The sequence below is a fragment of the Phascolarctos cinereus genome, unplaced genomic scaffold (genome assembly GCF_003287225.1).
Source record: "Phascolarctos cinereus isolate Bilbo 61053 unplaced genomic scaffold, phaCin_HiC Scaffold_3;HRSCAF=262, whole genome shotgun sequence".
NCBI classification, from domain to species: Eukaryota; Metazoa; Chordata; class Mammalia; order Diprotodontia; family Phascolarctidae; genus Phascolarctos; species Phascolarctos cinereus.
Window position 1 is genome coordinate 43,015,334 of NW_027555736.1, and position 19,575 is coordinate 43,034,908.

The following is a 19,575-nucleotide window of genomic DNA, read 5'->3' on the forward strand; positions in this document are numbered from 1 at the left end:
CTAGTTTTAAAGAATTGCCTGTGACACTAAAAGCTAAGTGACTTGCCCCATGGTCATACAGCTAAGTATGTGTCTTAGGAAAGATTTGAAAGTAGATCTTGCCTCTAATAAAGACCGTCTATGCACTACATTGTTGCATATAATGATACTGATTATTGATGATGGTGATGATGATGATGACGATGAATCAATAAACACTTGTTAAGTACTTATTATGTCTAACCCTCCATTAGGAATACATAGGTAAGATAAAATCTCTGCTGTCAGAGTATTTCTAACATATCCCAGGAGACAACTTGGACTCAGAGGTATAACTTATCTAGTTGTTCACTAGATCCAAAAAAATAGGATTCTGAGTTGAACAATATTGCAAAGAACAGTTAATTCCATAAGAAAAACAGTTAAAACATAATGACTCCAGGTTAAGGGAAGTGGAAAAAGTGGTACAATAATGCATTGTTGGTGGAGTTGTGAGCTAATCCAACCATTATGTAGACCAATTTGAAACTATGCCCAAAGGGCTACAAAACTGTGTGCTTTGATACAGAAAGACCACTACCAGGTCTATATCTGAGACAGAGAGAGAGAGAGAGAGAGAGAGAGAGAGAGAGAGAGAGAGAGAGAGAGAGAGAGATCTATTTTTATCAAAATATTTATAGCAGCTCTTTTTGTGCTGGCAAAGAACTGGAAATTGAGGGGATGTCCATCAATTGGGGAATGAATGAACAAAGTGTAGTGTATGAATGTAATAGAATACTATTGTGCTATAAGAAATGATGAGCAGGATTATTTCAGAAAAAGTCTGGGAAGACTTACATGAACTGATGCAAAGTAAAGTGAATAGAACCAGGAGAATGTTGTATGCAGTAATAATAATATCATATGATGATCAACTGTGAATGACTTAGCTAGTCCCAGCAATACAATGATCTAAGACAATCTTAAAAGGACTCATGATGAAAAATGCTATCCACCTCCAGTGAAAGAACTGATGACGTCTGAATGCAGATAAAAGCATACTATTTTTCACTTTATTTTTTTCCTGATCTGTGTTTTCTTTCACAACATGACTAATACTGATATGTTTTGCATCATTGCACATGTATAAACTATATAAATTACTTACTATCTCAAGGAGGAGAGAGTTAATGGAGGGAGAAAGAATTTGAAGCCCAAAATTTTTAAAAAATGAATGTTAAAATTGTTTTTTTTGCATGTAATTGGGAATAAATAATAAATTATCATTAAAAATAACTCTAGTTTTCATGACCTTACAGCGGGTTATAATATATGGCTTTTTTGGGGGGGAGGGTAAAAGGGTATTTATGTTATATCTGCTTTTACATAAAAGAGTTAGATGCATGTCAAATTCTAAATACTGATGTTAATGGCAAAACATTTTCAGAGAAAGAACAACACTGTGTGACTGTAGTCCTCAGAAGAATCTTTGGAGAAATCACAGAATCTTAGCGCTCTCAGGATCTTCAGAAATCATCTCCTCCAATCCCTTCACAAAGAAGTATTCTCTCTATAACATCTAAAACACATGATTATCTCTGGCTGAAGACTTAAAATATTGGGACACTCAGTCACCTCCTGAGGTAATTTAATATGTTTATTTAAGCCATATCATCACATCATTGTAAGTAGCTGACAATTAGAAAATAGGATTAGTCAGTACATAGCACATTGTTTATCTCTTCAATGGACTGTTCCCCTCTCTCCTCAATCCCCCTCCCTCTAATGAATTAAATTGATTTTAAAACTCCTAAACAGTACAATTGGCGAATGAAATCACAGACCTGCAAAGTACTCAAATAATCATCCCCTCTTGAATTGAATTTGTCCTAGTGTAGACAAGCCTTGTGATTTTGAAGATTGATTTACTCTATAGCGTAGAGAAAGAGGAAACCGACAGGTGACTTACTTATTTCCAGAGAGCTCAAGGTAAGGATGGCATCTACTCTGTTGTGCCTTCCAGCATAGTCATTGACTGATTGTCAGTGGTTGATTTTTAGGCAATTGTTTGTAAGAGATTGACGATCTCTTATGATAATGATAATTTGTTCTCTTGGGAATTAAAATTCAGTAAGCTCCTTTTGGAAGGCTTAGAAAGGCAGGTGGGGGAATTGGTTTACCAAATTGATTCCATGATTCTGAGTTGCAGCTGCAGCTCTGGAAAAATGATTTGGCTTCAATACCCAATTGTAAAAGATCAGAAAAAATTTGTTGCAATTAATCAATCAAAAAGATCTATTGCTTCATACTATACTGTGCAGTTAGAATTAAATGACCTGGGTTCACCAACTCTACCACTTAATGCCTATGTGACTTTAGGCAACTCACTTAATCTCTCTGGGTTTCATTTTCCTCATCTGTAAAATGAGGACTAGATGATCCTTTGAACTCTAAATCTATGGTCCAATTATCCTTAGCAGAAAATATTGTTTTGTTCATTGAATGGGACATACTTCAATACTTCAGAGTTTTGTTATGTCATCAGAGTTTTTACTTACTTCAGTAATACAGGTAGTGAGCCCTCTGAAATTTTGTGTATGGCCCTTAAGAGTTGTTGCGGCAGAAAAATACCTTGCCTTGCAGCCAACCTGCTGGAGATCCTCCCCTATTTTAATTAAGCTGACACTCCTACAACCAATGCAGTCTGCCCCTTGCTTTTGCAGCTTGGGAACACTTACCAGGGCTTGTACTACAGTGACATCACCTTCAATACTATGGGTTTACTGCCATACTATAATAATGGATCAAGGAAGAAATGTAGTGGATAAAGCAGAGGGTGATATATAAAGGAAATGAAGCAGTGTTTTCCCAAGGAATGAAGAATGAAGAATCAAAAGAAGCATTCACCATACATCTAACACGTCCTAGGCCATGTCTGTGCCATGTTGTCCCATCTATATCCTCTCTACCTTCTCACTTTCCAACCCGGCTATCAAATCAGCACTATTTTTTCTGAAAAGAACATTTCAATCAATTGTGCTGTGATTCCAATCACAATCCCTGTGACATCCCTTTTCCAAAACACTCTCCCATATATAGTTATCACTTCCACATTGCAACTTTCCCCATTGCAGTTTCGATATATATGGGTTGGCATTAGAAGTTAAATGGGAATTTTTTGAAAGTTTTGGGAAGCCACAGACAACACGTGAAGGTCAGCAGATGACACAAAGCCTATGACCAAATACTTCACCCAAATTTTACAATAAGGCAGTGTAAACATCCCATACAAGAAAAAGAAAAATATTCAGACTTCTTTGGCACCAAAGGAGGGCCAAAAAATTTTACACATATTTTCCAGATCACAGGAGTGCCACACCCCTATCTCCCATGATGTTGAAGGGAATAACTGTATACTGTATTCTCCCATTAGAATGTAAGCCTCTCAAGGGCAAGGACTGTCTTGTTTGCCTGGGTGTGTATCCCTATCACTGAACACAGTGGCCTTTTTTGCCTTGCTCCAAAGTTAATGTATGTGGCCTAGAGAAATGATAGGATTTGAAAAGGATATCCTCTCTATAACCCTGCTCAGTTTTTTTTTTCTTTTGAATTTTACTGAGTAAGTTTCTAGGATTTGAAAGGACGTATGATTCCAACAAGTATTATAATAGGTACGAAAAGACATTTTTAGACAAAGATAATTTTTTTTTCTTTTTGGGCTAGGCAGTGGGGTTAAGTGACTTCTCCAGGGTCACACAGCTAGTAAGGGTTATGTGTCCGAGGCCACATTTGAACTCAGGTCCTCCTAAATCCAGGGCTGGTGCTCTATCCACTGCGCCACCTAGCTGTCCCCAAAGATAAAAATTTTAAACTGACAGACTCTGTCCTGTGCTTCTCTATGTGTGTGCTTTACCAGTTTTTAAAAACACAGTAATATTTGGATTATAGATTTAGAAATGGAAGGAATGTGAGAAGTCATCTAGTCTAACCCACCTTACTTTACAAATGGGAAAATTGTGGTCTAGAATACTCAAGTGATTTGACCAAAGTCATATCTATTAAGCAACTGAAAATGGATTTGAATCCAAGTCCTCTGACTCTAGATCCAGTGCTCTTCCCCCCCTCCCATGTTTCCTAACAAATACTTGTTGATTTATCTTAGTAACCTTTTGCTAGGGAATATTATGGGGAAGAAATGTCAATGACAGGTGTCCATGGTTCTAACCCTATACAGATGAGAGAAAGGAGGAGAACACTTCTCTCCAGGACAGGCCTAAGGGAGTGCACTCTGTCTGGATGCTGAGAACGATGGAGTTCCAAAGTACAAATACCAGTTTCTTCTATAGTCTTTGCACTTTTCCTGGGGCAATATAATTTGTCTAGAGAACTAGGAAGATGCAAGTGTTTCTGAGAGACTCAGCGAGCTCTAGGGAACCTGGCAAATCTAAAGAATATTCATTGTCTTTGCCCAAACATTTCATCTCCCAGGAGAGTTTTGCTCCGATCGTCAACTTCATTTTATTTAGAACCATGACTTTTACTGATTCCAGAGTTGCAAGGGTTAATGCTACAGCTTTGTGATAAACTACGAAGATAAAATATACACTTTCCTAAGAGATGCGTCATGGTGCAACGGATTGGATACTGGATGTGGAATCAGAGAGGCCTGAGTTCAATACCTGCTTCAGGTGCTTATTAATTCTATGACCCTGGTCAAGTCACGTAGCTTTTTGTTGCCTCACTTTCCACATCTATAAAATGAAGGGCTTGGACTTGATGGTCTCCAAGATTCCTTTCAACTCTAAATCTGTGATCCTATGATCTGTTTACTAGCAGAATCTAAAATTGGCATTTAAATCTCTTTTTCTTTTACCAGGAAGCCCTTGACCTTTCTCATAAATTCCTGATAATTGTCATTACCTAGCACTTACTAAATATTTCCACAATTTCCCATTAAGAAATATTTCTTTGGGAATGCTCAAATGGATCATAGTTATGGGCAGTGTACATAATATGTCTACTTTTTCTCAGTCTCTGTACCCTTTAGTACACCCTTGAAATCTCCCTACCATAGGAATGTTTCATCTTTGTATATCAGCTGACCTCTTTGGTAACATGGTGAAGGCTATGTAATCCTACTCAGAAGATGTTTTTAAATGTATAAAATAAAACACATAGGATTATAAAGTAAATGAATTATAATGAAATAGTTATCATATATATATATGTGTATGTATATATATATGGGATATATACACATATATATGTATATTATATATGTATATGCATATGTATTTGTATGCAGGATATACATATTTATACACATATACAAATGTATGTATGTGTGTATATATATACACACACACACATATATATGTATATACACATATATATGTATATATATACATATATACATACATACATACAAACATATACATACATATCCCAAGCTCCTGGACCCCTAGGTTAAGAACTCCTGCCCTGCCACATTAGTCTTTGGTAAAGGACAAACCCATACAATGCCATCAGCATAGTCAAAAGGTCCTTCTTCAACCAATATTCATTGCTATGTCTCAATTTCTATGAAAGAGTATCACTGTCCCAACATCTGAATAACCATAGGATCTATTAAACCTTATACATGAATAAATGCAACATTTTCATTCAGAGATGTTAATAAATGGTATAATGCAGCGTATTTAATATACAGCAGGAAAACAATCATACGAGAATGACTAATCTGGTCAATAAAAGTCACATCAGAAAACTGCTAATTAATCACAACCTAGGAAACAATATAAAAAAAATTCTTCAACTAATTCTTTCAACCCAACGGTGTTCAAAAATAGATTTCCCAGACGATCTTCCACAAATGTAGTATCTGAAGTCCTTGGCACACATGGGTCATTGAAAAGCTACTCCAGAGTTGGGGTACATGATGGTTCAACATTCACTCAAGAGTCAAAACAATATCTCATTCCCCCCTACTATATCGTGTCAAATTAAGCTAAGTCAACAAACATATGTTAAATGCCTCTTGTGTGCCTCCCACTCCTTGTGCTAAATGTCAGGGATATAATACGAAAGCTAAAAAGAGTCTCTTCTGGGGCAGCTAGGTGGCGCAATGGATAAAGCACCAGCCAGGAAGGCAGGAGGACCTGAGTTCAGATCTGGCCTCAGACTAACACTTGAGGCATACTAGCTGTGTGACCTTGGGCAAGTCATTTAACCCTGATTGCCTCACTTAAAAAAATAAAAAAATAAAAACACTCTCTTCCCTCAAGAAGCTCACGTAAGAAGTCCTTCACCACTCTGGTTTATCTCCTTGGGACATTCTCTAGTTCATCAATGCCCTCCTGAAATTATGGTATCCAGGACTGAATACAATATTCCATGTACAGTCTGACCAGAGTAAAATTCATTGGGACCATCATTTATGGAATCTATATTTCTTTCAATGCATTCCAAAGTAGTATCATATATTTTTTTTCTGGATGTCACATCATGCTATTAAATCATATTGAACTTGAAGTCAATGAACCCCCTCCCTCATCGTGACCTTTTTCCCCAGGCTAACTTCTACCTGCCCCGTACATTTTTTTCTCTTATGTTTGTGAAATTGAAATTTTTAACCCAAGTAGAGATTTTAACCCAATAGAAGATTTTAAAATAAGTTTTCCTTTTTAAATGACATTTTGTCAAAATTTGGACCAGTTTTCTAATCTGTCAAGATCATTGAGGAATCTCTTACTTCCTTTTATTTATCTTAAATCTCCCTTTTTCAAGCTTGTAAGTATAAGGGTACCCCATCCAGACTTTTCATGGTCTTATAAATGTCTATTATATTTGTTATCAACCTTCATCTCTCTAGAATTAAGGATCATTATTTTAATTTTTATTATGTTTATAATAAGAGAAGCAATGATCTTTAAATAAATTTGTTAAGTGGATTATATATACAATTCTTCCTTATTTGTGTTTATATTTATTTGCTTAAAGTTAACATTAGTTAACCATAACTTCCTCCTACTAAAATCCAGTTTTATTTGCCCTAGTAGGTTGTGTTTATTTATTAGATGTACCTCATCTTTATTATTGATTCCAGGAGTCTCTTTAACAGAAATGAAATTTACTCATCTATAACTGGAGTCCCTTTTATGAATGAAAAGTCTTTAACATTTAGCCATCTTGCATGCTTAGCGTCTGCAAGAGCAATTCAAACATTTTGTTTTATAATTGTGTTGAAGCTCTCTTCTCCAAAACTGATTACCTGAGTGAGGAAATTTTTTTCTGTCTTTTTTCAAGTGAAAATATTCAACTTCATCATGCTATGAACACTATAACAGCATCCATTGCCAGCTACTTGCTATAAAAAAGTTGTCAATCAAGATTAAGTCCTCTGCATTTCCCTTCCTTCTGGATTTTAAGATAACTTATCCCTAAAACCTTGCTTTCATTTCTCATTTTTCTCAAGACCATATACTCAACTTGTTTTAATAAAGGTCCCATTGACTTTTGGAATCTGTTGGTACCCTAGATTCAGGGTGGAAAGGATGTTTTGCACAGTTATAATTGTGCAAATATGCTTGAGCCCCCATCTGGTGCTTTATCTACCAAGTGGTCAGGCAGAAACCAGAAATCAAAAAGCAAACCGTATAAATAGGACAGAATAAGAAAATAAAATAGAGAAAGGAAATCATGTTGCAAACTCATTATCTTTTCTTTAGAACACAATCTCCCCAGGCTTCTGTGAGGGTACAGGAGGATAAACTTCCCAGAGAACTCCAGTTCTTAGGACTGCGTTGTGATAACCTCTCTTGGCTTTTTTTCAAGATAACTAGCCAAGTTATCTCATTTCAGAAGTTGTTTTTCTTTATGTGTCCAAAGTTTCCATTCTCTGCTTTTTCATCAAGGGTTAGTTACTATCTCTTCGACCTGTCATATTCTTCTTCAAATGGAGTATTGCCAGCCTGTTCTGAGATGGCCTTAGGCTAATGTATCCTAGAGCTAATCAACATATTTTTAGCTCTTTTGTAAATCAGACCCACAATCATTCTGGTTGATACGCTAAAGGAACCTGTAGGCAACTGTCAGGACTTTTGCAACTCACCCAAGGTATATTCTCAGGATCCTCTCTAATTACCTTAAGGTAAGTGAATACTTGCTAAAATCCTGCATATTGTTTTGTCTGCAGATTCTTTAGTCATGCAAATTACTTTGAAGTTCAACAAACCCGAGGGGGGCAATTAGCAATGCTGTAGGGATAGAGGTGGGAACGTTGGCCTTGGATGTGCTTGCTCTTCTGTGCCTATAACACAAGCCTCTGTATTCTTTTGGGGGCAGTTAGATAGTGGAGTGGATAGAGCACTGGGCTTAGAACCTGAGAGACTCATCTTCATGAGTTCAAATCTGGCCTCAGACACTTATGAGCTCTGTGACCTTTGGCAAGTCACTTAACTTTGTCTCCTCATCTGGAAAATGAGCTGGAGGGAGAATGGCAAACCACTCCAGTCACTTTGCAAAGCGAACCTCAAAAAGGTTCACGAAGAGTCAGATATGACTGAACAACAGCAAGGTGGCATAGTGGGTATGTGCTGAGCCTGAATTTAGGAAGACCTGAGTTCTAATAAGGCCTCAGAAACTAGTTGTATTACCCAGAGTGAGTCAATTAACTTTTCTGTTTCCTTCATTTCCTCAACTGTAAAATGGGGATAATAATAGCACTTGCCTTCCAGGGTTGTTCTGTGGCTCAGATAAGGTATTTTCCCACATAGTAGGCACTTAATAAATGTTCATTTCTTTCCTTCTTCATAGGATAAATAAATGAGCCAAATGCAGTTGACTACTTATGGAATATCACATAAGGACACACCTGATATTTCATTGATAAAGGGAACTTTCAGGTGAGGAAATTCCTTCTTCCCATGCAAGATGGTACCTTATAGTGTTTGAGATTCGTTAAAACATCTGAAGTTTAAATGGCTTCCCTAGGGTCCCATAGCCAGTAGGTCTTTTTGTCGTTGTTGTTTTTTTTTTTTTTGGCTAGGCAATGGGGTTAAGTGACTTGCCCAGGGTCACACAGCTAGTAAGTGTTATGTGTTTGAGACCGGATTTGAACTCAGGTCCTCCTGAATCCAGGGCCTGTGCTCTATCCACTGCATCACCTAGCTGCCCCCAGCCAGTAGGTCTTGAACTCAGGTCTTCCTGGCTTGGAGGCCATCTCTCTATCCACTACACCATGCTATCTGACATGGTTTGCTTAGCCTTTATAGCAAAAATGACTCTCAAAAAACTTATTTTATAAGCATGCATGACATTCCATGCTCACCAGAAACACATTGGATATGCCAGATGTCAAGCTATCAGGTTTGGACTAATGAATAACCATAGTTGTAAAATATATATATATATATATATATATATATATATATATATATATATATATATATATATATATATATATATATATATATATATATATATATATATATATGTATATATACACACACACACACACACACACATATACACATATGATCTATACACATGGATTTCTTATCATGCAGCTCAAAAATGTAAAAAAACCCAACCCCAACACCTTGAACTCTTCTTCTCTAAAGCATTCCATCAACCTCTGTGCAGATATATGAACTCTCTATCATTACTCTCTGACCTCATATTTTAGGTCCCTCTAACTTAGTTAACATTAATGAGGTGACCTAGGATATATTTCTATTGTAACTTTTACATTATTTATGCCTGAAATTTCCCCCCACAGTGATTTCATAGATTGTCTGAAACCAATAAGAGTTTTTCCTTTTTTATTGTTTACGTCATTTTTCTCCTACCATTCTCCAATCCCTCTCCATACACACACACACACACACACACACGGCTATACCGCCTCTTGTCTTCTCATCCCTAGCTTACCTGGGGTAGTTTGGGAGCCCCAGACCTCATCAGTTTTCTTCTTTCCCCCCACCGTCTGTTATGCCAATAATATCAAAGTCCTGACTGGCTGCCAAGTATTCCGACTCATCCAGTTTACTTTATAGGCTTTTAGCGTGCTTGTGGAAGCATTTATGTGCTCTGGCTTTACTTGTCAGCTAAGCCCCCACCTGTCAGTTGCTTGATTAGGTGTTAGCCCCATTTTCCCAAGCATATCATCGAGTTGCCTCCCACTCACTCCACTTGGACCCGTGTCAATCTGAATCTCATGTACTAATGTATCCATCATCTTTTCACCAACCTTAAGGACTGTGCTGCCACTTTAGAAGAATGTTTAAAACTAATAGCCTAGTAACTTTACTGCTTCAATAATGTCCAGATTTTCTTATAGTTCCATCACAAAAATTCTTCTGGTTTCTAATGTGCCTAAAATCTTACTTCTGGTAATCACATACCCAGAAACACCCAGGCACTGTTTATCTTTTGGTCCTGTTCATGCAACATGTAGTAACACAGAGAACAAGATTCTAGATTTAAGTTTCCTTTCTTAGTGTCTAAAGTTGGTTTCTGGAACTTCTATACTTTATATCCATGCATCCCCCCAAATCCCCTGCCCCACCCCACCCAGCATGTATCATGACAGCTTGCAGATGTGTATACATCTAGTGAGCTCCATGGTGACTTGATACATCAGGTAAGCAAATTAATTCTTCTGTCCTTCAGTGTACCTGTGATCTCATTGATGTGGTGTATCAGCCAGCAGCTGAGGCTATAATGTATCCATTCACATTTTTTCAACCTGTGTAGTTCATTTACATGTGCTTCTACAAATCCACCACAGTAGACTTAAGAGCCAGTGGGCACAAACGTTTGATCCCCACCCCTATTAAATGTAAACAAGCCACAATGCAATCGTAACAGAAATTCTAGTCCACATTTGTCCTCAGAGAATGCCTATGAGATAGGCAATGAAAGTTTTATCCCCATTTTATAGATGAGAAAACTGAGGTTCAGAAAAGTATAGTAAATTTCCCATAGTCACAAAATGAAGAAATGCTTGAGCTTGGACTCGGATCCATGTCTTGGAATACCAAATCCAGCACTTTTTCTATTATACCATGTTGCTTCGTTTCTATTTAAAAATTCAAGTTTTAATTTATGGAATAAAACAAGCATTTCCACAACATAGTATGATTAAAAAGATGATTGTGCATGAAATTGCAAATCTATTATGTACAACTTGCTATTGCTTTTAAATATATGATGAAGCTATCATATAAATTTCTTTTTTTTTCTTCTCTCCTTTCCACCCTGGAGATGGCTACCATTAGACACAAAAAGCTATATACGTAAAATTGAAAATAAAATTAAAAGAGGAAAATATTCTACACATACTTCATTTATCAGCTCTTTCTTTGCTTCTTATAGTCTGCCCAGACACAACTGCTTGTTGATCCAGTGATGAAGACTTCCACTCCCCATTCCCACTCCCCATTTTGACTGTGTTCTATAAGGCCCTTCCATCTGAGCAAAATCCATGATTCATTCCTCACAGATTCTTGCTACCCTTCAAAGAGACTTCCAACTCCTCTAGTATATTGTATTTTATTTATTCTTCCTCCAGTAAGGTCGCTAGAAAACTATAAAATTTGTGGATTAAGATAACAAGGGCATCTGTTCAAAGAACTGTTCATTCCGAGCATCAAATGTATGTTCTGCACAGAAAGGGTTCCCAATGCAAAAGAAGATATTATCTTTTATAATTATTATAAGATTATCATTTATAAACTTTATGAGGTTTAATTATTCAGATCTTTTTTAGTAATAGGAATATGACCTGTATCTGTTTTGTACTTTCTTGTTTCACCCTTCACCAGGTAAATAGGAAGGAGTCAGTTAGATAGCAAATATTTTTTAAAAAAAGGAATATGGAAAGGGCATTCAGAACCTAATTTTAAAATCAGGAGCCTCCCTGATAGGCTGCAAAGAAGGTTGGGACTGCGGAAAGGATGATGACTCATATTGGAACACTCAAGTGATGATGAGGGAAAAGATATGCGTCTTTTCTCGGGCTGCAATGAAGGAAGGCAGACATCCCTGCCTAGAGAAGATCATGAAGGTTGAGTCGGGCCTGGCAAGCTTTACTTAAAGCTCAGGTACCTTGTAGTCAGGGAATAGATTTTTTTTTTTCTTTCATACAGACTTCAGACTGTCTCCCTTAGTGTCTCCCCCCCCCCCCCCCTTCAAATTTACATATTTTCTTTTACCTTGTGAATTATCTCTAGAAAACTCTCTTGTAGTTTGGAGTACATGACAAAGGAAAAGTATATACCATGGTAAGCAAGAAGAGAAAAATGGAGTAGCCTACTCACTAGGGCAGCCAGTTATCATGGTGGTGGTAGAAGGTAGGGGGGAAGATAAGTAGAGGTTAGGCCCAAACAGATCTATGAACTGATGGAGCCCTGCTAGCTTATGGACTGAGGAAAAGGAGTTGTGATGCCTTGAGTTGTGTATTCAATGGAAAGGAGAGATTTGGAAAGCAATGAAAAATGAAAGCCTTGAGGTCAATGTGAAGATCACCAGGACTGCTTCCAAGGAAAAACTAGGGGCAGCTGGGCGGCAAAGTGGATAGAGCACTGGCCCTGGATTCAGGAGGACCTGAGTTCAAATGTGGCCTGAGACACATAACACTAGCTGTGTGACCCTGGGTAAGTCACTTAACCCCATTGTCTAGCCAAAAAAACCCAAACAAACAACAAAGAGAAACTAGAACCACTGGAATTGGATCATATCACTGAGTTCCAATTGCACTAGGACTTTTGGGACACCCTGTACTTTGGACTAGATGACCTTTGAAGTACTTTTCAACTTAGAAATTTTATGAAGGAAGATTAAATTCTGAGTATATAAAGGGCCTTTTTCACTGCTCTGGTGCCCTCTACTACTCCTATTCCATGACAGTGTCACAAGAGAAGAAAGTATGACCTTTAGTGAGATAGATTCTTTCCCTCATCCTGAAAGCTGTTGGGAGGAGTGATAAATTTAGAGAGATCAGTGATAAGAGAACAAAGTTATAGAGGAGGAATTTTTTTCATCATAGATCTTCCTGAAATTAGGACTTTAGGAACTAAGAACTTTACTGGGTACTTTCCTTCCTCTTTGAAAGTTCATGGAATGTCAGCCTGTTTCTCTTTCTCTTCCCTCCTCCCTCTTTCCTTATCTTCCTCCTCCTCTCTCTCATGGGTCCTATTCCAGGAAGTCTGACTCTATACAACTATTATAGCCAAAAGCTGCTATCACCTCCCAAGACACTTTTTTTTCTTTGCTACTCCTACATTTGGGGGCTGGCAGGGCAGAAGTTGGCCCCGAATATCAAGCTGGGACCAAGCAGCCCCAGTTGGGTGAGGCATAAGGCACTGGAGTGCTCTGGGCTGGTGGCAAATAGTGACAGATCGAAGATGGGGTTGGGGGGAAGGTAGAAAAGGAAAAGAAACTGGGAAGCTGATATCTACTACTCATGGTGTGAACCTCTCACTCCCACACAAACTTTCTAAAATCTACTGGGAATCTTGAATGGCTTCAGGGTCTCTCTTATGTATACTTGTTTTTAATATGTTTTCTAGTAAAATCCTACTTGTTAGCTTTAATTCCTTCTGTCAAAGGCCAACAATACTTACAGTCCTTTGTCTGCTTAGATGTGGATAGTGTTAAAAATGTCCCCATCCAATTGCATGGGTTTTTTTTGTTTGTTTGTTTTCCTTTTAGGCAGTTGGGGTTAAGTAACTTGCCCAGGGTCACACAGCTAGTAAGTGTGAAGTGTTTGATCTGAGGCCAGATTTGAACTCAGGTCCTCCTGACTTCAGGGCCGGTGCTCTATCCACTGCACCACTTAGCTGCCCCCCAAATGCATGTTTTTAAAGGTTTCTCACTTGCTCAACTTAATGAGCCATTTTTTTTTTTCCAAGAGTCTTTCTTGATGCTGTTCCTGGGTCACTTTTTTTTTTCGAATTTAAGGAATACATTAGCAGAATAAATATGATCTTGCCTTCTGCCAAAGTATACTTATTGCATCATTGAACATTTGAAATATATCAGGAGGAAAAAAAAAGTCTTAGTGTTTGTTTCCAAAGATAATAATAACAGTTTTTACAAAACATAATCTATAATCCAGAAACATCAACCTTTTTGCTGTTCTTTGCTCAGAATGTTCCATCTCCCATCTCTAGGTCTTTGTACTGACTGTCTCCTATAGCTAGAGTGCTTTCCCTTCTTACCTTTTCCTCCTGGCTTTCCTGGCCTCCTTCAAGCCGCAATCAACTTGCATCTTCTACAAGTGGCCTTTCCTAGTTCCCTCTAGTCAGGAGCATGCTGAGGTCAACAGGTTTTTGATAGCTAACTGCTACATTTTCAGTGTGAGCATTTACACCTCAGAATCTTTAAATGCTGGGAATCAGGGTTTGACTTATTATTTTGTTGATTGTTTAGACTTAAGAAAATGGTGCAGAAAATGTTAATGCAAATTAAATTTAGTACTTTTTTTTCCCAGAGAGCCAGTTGTTAAACGTTTACCAGCCCACTCCGCCTCCTCTGCTTTTGTCTTCCCTATAAGATTACCTTCTATTTACAATATATGTGCATATATGTACCTGTACATGATTATGTATACCTCTAAGGGTATATAGGTATGTATATGTATGTATATGTGCATAAGTATATGCACACACATATAAAGCGTATAAAACCTACTATACCATTGGTATAAGGAGTTCTTGGTGAGGGACTTACTACTCTATCAATCCAGAATGACAAATGTTCTACCATCTGCCGTCTTTGAGAGTTGCTTGGGGGGCATTGAGAGGTTGAAGGACTTAATCAGCATCACACAGACATTGTGGGTCAAAGGTGAGACCATCAGCTGAGAGGGAAGATCAGAGAGGCCTTTTGTAGGAGGTGGTCATTGAACTGATCTTTTCAGGGAACTAGGGGTGTTGAGAGGTAGAGATGAGGAGGGAGGCATCTCAAGCAAGCAGGATAGCCTATGCCAAGGCAGATGTGGATAAAGAAGCAATAGCCAGGCCAGTTTGGCTGGAACATATGAAGAGGAGTAATGCATAAGAAAGCTGGAAAGGTGGGATCAGAGGAACTTGTGTTTGATCCCAGAGGCAATAAGGAGCCACCAGAGTTTATTGAGCAGGGGATTGACACAGTCGGATTTGTTTTTTAGGAATATAATGTTGGCAGCTATGGGGGGGGGGATGCTTTGGAGAGAAGAATGACTTGTGCCATGGAGACCAATGAGGAGGCTCATTTAATATTCCATGATGATGACCTGAACCAGGGTGGTGGTCATGTGAATAGAGAAAAGAGAAGGAGAATTGTGCAGGAGGTAGAATTAAGACCTTGCAACTGATTAGAAATGGGGGTCAAGAGATTGGGAGGATTTGAGGATGATTTTGAGGTTGTAAATAGGGGTGATTAGAGGGCTACTGTTGCCCTCGGCAGAAGTGGGAAAGTTCCTAAAAGGAACTCATCTTTGGGAGAAAGATAATGAATGAGTCAGATTTTGAGCATGTTGAGTTCAAGAAGCCTATGGGGCATCTAGCTCAAAATATCCAGTAGTCATTTTGCAAAATGGATTTGGAGCTCTTAAAGACTTTAAGTTGCAAAAAAGATGTTTACCTTGAATAAGAGGAGTTTCCTCTTGAAGTGTTTCCCACACCAATTAAATCACAAGTCCCATCCCAGATTCTTATTGATATCTCCTAAAAAATCTTACTTGGATGATAAGGTCTATGTACCTCTCAACTGATTTCTTTCAATTAGAGGTTCTTAATCTTTTGAAGTGTCTGTTATGAACTCTTTTTGGCAGTCTATGGACTCCTTCTCAAAATGATATTTTTAAATAAATAAAATCGAATTTATAGAATTAAAAAGGAAACCAATTGTATTGAAATACAATTATCAAAATATATATTTTTTTAATACACACTCTTGGATTCTAGGTTAAGTATTCTTGTTTGACAGCATCCACTTCCCTATCCATTGGGGAGAGGGAGACATTTCTGTGACATTTGATTTTTTAGTTTTTAGAGATTCCTGTCCCTTTAAGTCTGATGGGTGTGTGTTTGCACATGTGTATATGTTTGTGCATATGTACGTGCACATGCACGCATTCATGTGCACAACAGAATTTTAGGCCAAGGGATCTTATCTCTCCTTCCTCTGAACTTTGTGAAATCCATTCTCCCAAAATCTAAGGTACATGTCACAATATTTTTGGCACACCTCTTCTATCACAAATTTTAACATGGAAAAGGTCAGTCCTTCCCATCTCTTTAGAAACCAGGTCTTGTTTGTCAATAAGAATCACAGCAGAAATAGCTGTTCTCATCACCGCTTTCTCCAACTTTTGAAAATGAAAGTGATTGTTAAGTATTTATCAGCTGTGGTGTTTTTGGAAGAGACAGAAGCTAGGCAGATATCTGAAGAACTCAAGTCCCACATCACCACTCTATCATACTTCCATACTAGATTTGTGTTCTGTTGTTTGAACTACTCATCAATTTCCTACTTCTGTCCAGATGTTCTGCAGTATTCTCATATGGTAATACCATTTCTCTACCTCTCTCTCTATTAGTCTTCTCCCAAATGTTCTTTACCATGTTTTCCCCATTGAATTCATGGGATTTCCTCACATGTGTAGATCTTAATATATGATACTTTTCCATAGCCATCTTTGAGTTCTTCTCTTCCCTTTGAAAGAGGTTTTCTCTTCTACAACCATATTACAATTGTTAGTCTCATCCCATGACACAGTGATACCCATGAGTTAACTTTTCCTTCTTGTAATAAGATCTCTAGTTGACCCTGTTTATTAACCATACTATCTGCATTTGCATATCAGCTTCTAAAACTGTTCATTCGCGTTTTCTCCCTAATTCTGTATCACCTCCTATGAAGTATAGGCATGAGGCTCCTTTCATCATAGAGATTAGTATATAACAGGAGGATATAGCACATAAGCAAATAATCCTCAATATATTCATAGTAATTCACATTTATATAGTGCTTTGCAGTTCATAAAGCACTTAACTCACAAACTTGCAAGGCAGATAGTAAAATGTTACTTCCCTTATTTTTCAGATGAGAAAACTGAAGCTCAAAAAGATGGACACTCATGCCCCTGGTCACATGGCTAAAAGTGGGGCATCTTGGGTGCAAATTGAGATATTATGATTCCCAGATGACTGTGAACACTTGGAGGGCAAGAATGGTCTTTTTACCTTTCTCCGTAACCCCAGCACTTAACATAAACCATGGCACATAGTAAGCATTTAATTAATATGTGTTGACTGAATGACCCTTTTAGTGAAGCAGTATGGGGGACCTTTCTTTATGGAATGAGATTCAAAAGATCTGGGTTGGAATTCTAGCTCTGACACAAGCGTGTGTAATTTATTTCACTTTCTTAACCCTCAGTCCATCCATGTGTAAAATTGGGTTAATATTTACACTATCAATTTCATGACGTTGTTGAGGGGGAAAGTATTATATAAACTTTAAAAGATTAAACGAGAGTTATTATTTCCTCTACATTACCCAACTTGTCTAGAAATAAATATAGAGTAATCTTTATAAATGTGTAAGAGAAAAAAAAACCAGAATGGTATGTGATATCTGATGAGGCACAGAACTGGACTATCAGAGGCACAAGGTCAAAACTTGAAGGTACAAACAAGTCTCATCATCCAAATAGTGATGCCATGGTTGGCATTCAATGGTCCTATCTAGTCAGGGGAGCTCGCCAGGTAGAATAGATGTTTCAAATATGTAAGTACATATCAGAATTTTAGGTTTCATGTACATATCTTTTCCCTCAGTGAAGGCAGAGACCCCATCTTTTCTATTTTTGTTTCATGCTAGCACCCAGTTCAATGTCTAAACATGTACTGCTGTGCTTCTGTCCATCTATCATCTCACTGATGTGGGTATTCCCTCCAAAGGTGCATATCACATCGCACCTGTGTTCCCACATCTTGCACATATACAAACACATAAAGGGTCTGTGATTTTGGTAGTTTGAGGAATTCCTCTACTACAGACTATACCTTATCTAAGACTTAATAGGTAACTCATAAGCAGTCACCTGAGAGAGATTAAATGATAATAATTGTGAACATTTATATAACATGTGATGGTTTGCAAGGCATTTTACAAATATTATCCTACTTTATTTTCACAACAATTTTGAGAGTTAGATATTGTGATCATCCCCATTTTACAGATGAGGTAACTGAGGCAAACAGTGATTAAGTGATTCACCCTGGATCATACAGCTAGTGAACATCTGAGGCCAGATTTGAACTTAGATTGTCTTGACTCCAAATCCAACATGCCATCTAGCCAGCTAGGGTAAATGACTTTCTCAGAGTTATGCAGCTAGTAAATATCAGAAGTTAAATCAAAGCCAGGTCTTCCTGATTGAAAGCCCAGCACTCTACTATGACTTATTCGCTTTCATCCCACCCATGTAGAAACTTGACATATGTGTGTTGAATGAATGAATGGATGGAGAGATGGGTGGATGAAATCAAAACTGAATTCCTGGTTTCTTCACATATAGCACAAAGGCCTCCTTTACAAAACCATTTTCATTAATAGCCAAAGAATTTGTCTTCCAAGAAACTGAATCTATACCACAAGAAACGTCACTAATCTTAGACCTACTGCAGTCAAATTAGGTGCCATCCCCAACAATCAGAACTGAACACAGCTCAATGATATAATTCTAGTATTGTCCAGTTTTATTCAAACAAATGCTGTCTTTTTAAGCTGTCATGAGAATGACTTTGGGGACCCAATATATATTAATGATATGCTAAGTCCATAAAAATCCTGTCTATCTGATATGAAACAACTAGGATGCCTGAATAAACAGACTTATTCCCCACAATTTCTATGATAAAGAGATAACTGATAAAGGGAAAACAAATGGCTACTGGGAATTTATTCCCAAATCAACTACTGGGGGACCACCTAACTTCTAGGGCTCAGTGTTTGATTTATCCCAATCTCCTGCAATGTCTCCAATTTCAGTCCCAGACAATGAGAGTTAAATGTTAAAATGATGACTTGCGACACTGAGGAGGGCTGAAGCATCTTCTGAATCATTGCACATTAATATGTGCTTTGTAGAATAGTAGTGCTGAGGGAAGTTGGTTGTACTCTAATTCTTTAAAATTGGAAATCTACCAGTTGGCCACAGCAGCTTATGAAGACCATCTTCAAGGGCTGGGAAGGGCTTCACAAAATGCGATATCACAGACTCTTAAAGTCAGAAGGGACCTTGGAGATCATTTAATGTAACTCATATTTGAACAGGAATCCTCTCTATACCATTCCCAACAAGGAGCTATTCAGTTTCTACTCAAAGACTTTCTATGATGGGGAACCTACTGCCTGCTGAGGCAGTTAATCTCTCATTTGGATACCCCAGAGTGTGAAGAATTATTTCCTTCTACCAAGTCTAAATCTCACCTCTATTTTGAAGCTGTAATACTGGGGATCCACAAAAGGCTGCCCCCTCAACACCATGTCCAGAGTGGTATGGGGCAGTGGGATTATTATAGGGAAACTTTTTAAAATCTCTGTTTAAAAACTATTAATGTC

General features: G+C 37.8%; 1 long non-coding RNA gene across 1 annotated transcript; it reads left to right on the forward strand.

The window, feature by feature from the left end:
- The first annotated feature begins 7,914 nt into the window (after nt 1-7,914).
- Nucleotides 7,915-17,285, forward strand: LOC110213920 (uncharacterized). The gene is made up of 3 exons (XR_002326161.1): nt 7,915-8,107; nt 8,773-8,861; nt 17,050-17,285. It is a non-coding gene; the product is annotated as an uncharacterized LOC110213920 (long non-coding RNA).
- The last annotated feature ends 2,290 nt before the right edge of the window (nt 17,286-19,575 follow it).